Below are 5000 nucleotides of genomic sequence, written 5' to 3'. Positions count from 1 at the left end.
GTCGATAAAGTGGCACATTGTGGGCTGCAACGCACGCATAATGCGCTCCCCCTCTTTCTTGTTTTTGTGAGCGAGCATGACTTACTTGCACGCACGCATGCAGCGAACATCCACAAACGGAGTAATCGACGTGTGCGTGTATTGTTCGCGGAAAGACTGCCGCGTACGTGATGGAGCAATACATTCACTGGGCGAATGCACATAGCACGATACAGGTGCAGTCGGAAACACAGCATCCTTGCCATCGGCCATACCATGCTGAATACGCCGGTTCTCGTCCGATCCCCGAAGCTAAGCAGCATTGGGCTCGGTCAGTACTTGGGAGGGAGACCACCTGGGAACACCGAGTGCTGTTGGCACCCTTCTTTTTGCTTTTTTTATTATTCCGTGTTTCTGTGACGTTTTTTTTTGTGTGTGTGTGTGTGTGTGTGTGGGCAGCTGCTTTTACTGTTACTTACGTTCAACTGGAGCCTGCTGGTAGAGCCGACGCCGAAGTGTGAAACCAATATGAAGGCCACTACGCGATATTCTGCGCGGAATGACGGACGTAATGCTGCATGCAAAATTTAGTCGCACGAGCTTCTAACCGCTTCGCTATCACGCCCGCCCGCATACAGCTCAATGACAACTCGTCGATAAAGTGGCACATTGTGGGCTGCAACGCACGCATAATGCGCTCCCCCTCTTTCTTGTTTTTGTGAGCGAGCATGACTTACTTGCACGCACGCATGCAGCGAACAACCACAAACGGAGTAATCGACGTGTGCGTGTATTGTTCGCGGAAAGACTGCCGCGTACGTGATGGAGCAATACATTCACTGGGCGAATGCACATAGCACGATACAGGTGCAGTCGGAAACACAGCATCCTTGCCATCGGCCATACCATGCTGAATACGCCGGTTCTCGTCCGATCCCCGAAGCTAAGCAGCATTGGGCTCGGTCAGTACTTGGGAGGGAGACCACCTGGGAACACCGAGTGCTGATGGCACCCTTCTTTTTGCTTTTTTTTATTATTCCGTGTTTCTGTGACGTTTTTTTGTGTGTGTGTGTGTGTGTGTGTGTGGGCAGCTGCTTTTACTGTTACTTACGTTCAACTGGAGCCTGCTGGTAGAGCCGACGCCGAAGTGTGAAACCAATATGAAGGCCACTACGCGATATTCTGCGCGGAATGACGGACGTAATGCTGCATGCAAAATTTAGTCGCACGAGCTTCTAACCGCTTCGCTATCACGCCCGCCCGCATACAGCTCAATGGCAACTCGTCGATAAAGTGGCACATTGTGGGCTGCAACGCACGCATAATGCGCTCCCCCTCTTTCTTGTTTTTGTGAGCGAGCATGACTTACTTGCACGCACGCATGCAGCGAACAACCACAAACGGAGTAATCGACGTGTGCGTGTATTGTTCGCGGAAAGACTGCCGCGTACGTGATGGAGCAATACATTCACTGGGCGAATGCACATAGCACGATACAGGTGCAGTCGGAAACACAGCATCCTTGCCATCGGCCATACCATGCTGAATACGCCGGTTCTCGTCCGATCCCCGAAGCTAAGCAGCATTGGGCTCGGTCAGTACTTGGGAGGGAGACCACCTGGAACACCGAGTGCTGATGGCACCCTTCTTTTTGCTTTTTTTTATTATTCCGTGTTTCTGTGACGTTTTTTTTTTGTGTGTGTGTGTGTGTGTGGGCAGCTGCTTTTACTGTTACTTACGTTCAACTGGAGCCTGCTGGTAGAGCCGACGCCGAAGTGTGAAACCAATATGAAGGCCACTACGCGATATTCTGCGCGGAATGACGGACGTAATGCTGCATGCAAAATTTAGTCGCACGAGCTTCTAACCGCTTCGCTATCACGCCCGCCCGCATACAGCTCAATGACAACTCGTCGATAAAGTGGCACATTGTGGGCTGCAACGGACGCATAATGCGCTCCCCCTCTTTCTTGTTTTTGTGAGCGAGCATGACTTACTTGCACGCACGCATGCAGCGAACAACCACAAACGGAGTAATCGACGTGTGCGTGTATTGTTCGCGGAAAGACTGCCGCGTACGTGATGGAGCAATACATTCACTGGGCGAATGCACATAGCACGATACAGGTGCAGTCGGAAACACAGCATCCTTGCCATCGGCCATACCATGCTGAATACGCCGGTTCTCGTCCGATCCCCGAAGCTAAGCAGCATTGGGCTCGGTCAGTACTTGGGAGGGAGACCACCTGGGAACACCGAGTGCTGATGGCACCCTTCTTTTTGCTTTTTTTTATTATTCCGTGTTTCTGTGACGTTTTTTTTTGTGTGTGTGTGTGTGTGTGGGCAGCTGCTTTTACTGTTACTTACGTTCAACTGGAGCCTGCTGGTAGAGCCGACGCCGAAGTGTGAAACCAATATGCAGGCCACTACGCGATATTCTGCGCGGAATGACGGACGTAATGCTGCATGCAAAATTTAGTCGCACGAGCTTCTAACCGCTTCGCTATCACGCCCGCCCGCATACAGCTCAATGACAACTCGTCGATAAAGTGGCACATTGTGGGCTGCAACGCACGCATAATGCGCTCCCCCTCTTTCTTGTTTTTGTGAGCGAGCATGACTTACTTGCACGCACGCATGCAGAGAACATCCACAAACGGAGTAATCGACGTGTGCGTGTATTGTTCGCGGAAAGACTGCCGCGTACGTGATGGAGCAATACATTCACTGGGCGAATGCACATAGCACGATACAGGTGCAGTCGGAAACACAGCATCCTTGCCATCGGCCATACCATGCTGAATACGCCGGTTCTCGTCCGATCCCCGAAGCTAAGCTGCATTGGGCTCGGTCAGTACTTGGGAGGGAGACCACCTGGGAACACCGAGTGCTGTTGGCACCCTTCTTTTTGCTTTTTTTATTATTCCGTGTTTCTGTGACGTTTTTTTTTTGTGTGTGTGTGTGTGTGTGTGGGCAGCTGCTTTTACTGTTACTTACGTTCAACTGGAGCCTGCTGGTAGAGCCGACGCCGAAGTGTGAAACCAATATGAAGGCCACTACGCGATATTCTGCGCGGAATGACGGACGTAATGCTGCATGCAAAATTTAGTCGCACGAGCTTCTAACCGCTTCGCTATCACGCCCGCCCGCATACAGCTCAATGACAACTCGTTGATAAAGTGGCACATTGTGGGCTGCAACGCACGCATAATGCGCTCCCCCTCTTTCTTGTTTTTGTGAGCGAGCATGACTTACTTGCACGCACGCATGCAGCGAACAACCACAAACGGAGTAATCGACGTGTGCGTGTATTGTTCGCGGAAAGACTGCCGCGTACGTGATGGAGCAATACATTCACTGGGCGAATGCACATAGCACGATACAGGTGCAGTCGGAAACACAGCATCCTTGCCATCGGCCATACCATGCTGAATACGCCGGTTCTCGTCCGATCCCCGAAGCTAAGCAGCATTGGGCTCGGTCAGTACTTGGGAGGGAGACCACCTGGGAACACCGAGTGCTGATGGCACCCTTCTTTTTGCTTTTTTTTATTATTCCGTGTTTCTGTGACGTTTTTTTTGTGTGTGTGTGTGTGTGTGGGCAGCTGCTTTTACTGTTACTTACGTTCAACTGGAGCCTGCTGGTAGAGCCGACGCCGAAGTGTGAAACCAATATGCAGGCCACTACGCGATATTCTGCGCGGAATGACGGACGTAATGCTGCATGCAAAATTTAGTCGCACGAGCTTCTAACCGCTTCGCTATCACGCCCGCCCGCATACAGCTCAATGACAACTCGTCGATAAAGTGGCACATTGTGGGCTGCAACGCACGCATAATGCGCTCCCCCTCTTTCTTGTTTTTGTGAGCGAGCATGACTTACTTGCACGCACGCATGCAGCGAACATCCACAAACGGAGTAATCGACGTGTGCGTGTATTGTTCGCGGAAAGACTGCCGCGTACGTGATGGAGCAATACATTCACTGGGCGAATGCACATAGCACGATACAGGTGCAGTCGGAAACACAGCATCCTTGCCATCGGCCATACCATGCTGAATACGCCGGTTCTCGTCCGATCCCCGAAGCTAAGCAGCATTGGGCTCGGTCAGTACTTGGGAGGGAGACCACCTGGGAACACCGAGTGCTGATGGCACCCTTCTTTTTGCTTTTTTTATTATTCCGTGTTTCTGTGACGTTTTTTTTTGTGTGTGTGTGTGTGTGTGTGTGGGCAGCTGCTTTTACTGTTACTTACGTTCAACTGGAGCCTGCTGGTAGAGCCGACGCCGAAGTGTGAAACCAATATGCAGGCCACTACGCGATATTCTGCGCGGAATGACGGACGTAATGCTGCATGCAAAATTTAGTCGCACGAGCTTCTAACCGCTTCGCTATCACGCCCGCCCGCATACTGCTCAATGACAACTCGTCGATAAAGTGGCACATTGTGGGCTGCAACGCACGCATAATGCGCTCCCCCTCTTTCTTGTTTTTGTGAGCGAGCATGACTTACTTGCACGCACGCATGCAGCGAACAACCACAAACGGAGTAATCGACGTGTGCGTGTATTGTTCGCGGAAAGACTGCCGCGTACGTGATGGAGCAATACATTCACTGGGCGAATGCACATAGCACGATACAGGTGCAGTCGGAAACACAGCATCCTTGCCATCGGCCATACCATGCTGAATACGCCGGTTCTCGTCCGATCCCCGAAGCTAAGCAGCATTGGGCTCGGTCAGTACTTGGGAGGGAGACCACCTGGGAACACCGAGTGCTGATGGCACCCTTCTTTTTGCTTTTTTTTTATTATTCCGTGTTTCTGTGACGTTTTTTTTTTGTGTGTGTGTGTGGGCAGCTGCTTTTACTGTTACTTACGTTCAACTGGAGCCTGCTGGTAGAGCCGACGCCGAAGTGTGAAACCAATATGCAGGCCACTACGCGATATTCTGCGCGGAATGACGGACGTAATGCTGCATGCAAAATTTAGTCGCACGAGCTTCTAACCGCTTCGCTATCA

General features: G+C 51.4%; 6 non-coding genes and 2 pseudogenes across 6 annotated transcripts; all 8 read left to right on the top strand.

The window, feature by feature from the left end:
* The first annotated feature begins 240 nt into the window (after positions 1–240).
* On the top strand, positions 241–359 carry LOC139058051 (5S ribosomal RNA). The gene has a single exon (XR_011513216.1). It is a non-coding gene; the product is annotated as a 5S ribosomal RNA (ribosomal RNA).
* Positions 360–871: 512 nt separating this feature from the next.
* Positions 872–990, top strand: LOC139058426 (5S ribosomal RNA). Its single transcript, XR_011513413.1, has one exon. It is a non-coding gene; the product is annotated as a 5S ribosomal RNA (ribosomal RNA).
* A 513-nt stretch (positions 991–1503) lies between these two features.
* Positions 1504–1621, top strand: LOC139058165 (5S ribosomal RNA; annotated as a pseudogene).
* Positions 1622–2131: 510 nt separating this feature from the next.
* Positions 2132–2250, top strand: LOC139058425 (5S ribosomal RNA). Its single transcript, XR_011513412.1, has one exon. It is a non-coding gene; the product is annotated as a 5S ribosomal RNA (ribosomal RNA).
* Positions 2251–2759: 509 nt separating this feature from the next.
* On the top strand, positions 2760–2878 carry LOC139058128 (5S ribosomal RNA; annotated as a pseudogene).
* Positions 2879–3389: 511 nt separating this feature from the next.
* On the top strand, positions 3390–3508 carry LOC139058423 (5S ribosomal RNA). The gene has a single exon (XR_011513410.1). It is a non-coding gene; the product is annotated as a 5S ribosomal RNA (ribosomal RNA).
* A 508-nt stretch (positions 3509–4016) lies between these two features.
* LOC139058422 (5S ribosomal RNA) lies at positions 4017–4135 on the top strand. The gene has a single exon (XR_011513409.1). It is a non-coding gene; the product is annotated as a 5S ribosomal RNA (ribosomal RNA).
* A 512-nt stretch (positions 4136–4647) lies between these two features.
* On the top strand, positions 4648–4766 carry LOC139058421 (5S ribosomal RNA). Its single transcript, XR_011513408.1, has one exon. It is a non-coding gene; the product is annotated as a 5S ribosomal RNA (ribosomal RNA).
* Positions 4767–5000: the final 234 nt, after the last annotated feature.

The sequence above is a fragment of the Dermacentor albipictus genome, chromosome 3, assembly GCF_038994185.2.
Source record: "Dermacentor albipictus isolate Rhodes 1998 colony chromosome 3, USDA_Dalb.pri_finalv2, whole genome shotgun sequence".
Classification (NCBI taxonomy): domain Eukaryota; kingdom Metazoa; phylum Arthropoda; class Arachnida; order Ixodida; family Ixodidae; genus Dermacentor; species Dermacentor albipictus.
This window is presented reverse-complemented; position numbering and strand designations above follow the sequence as displayed.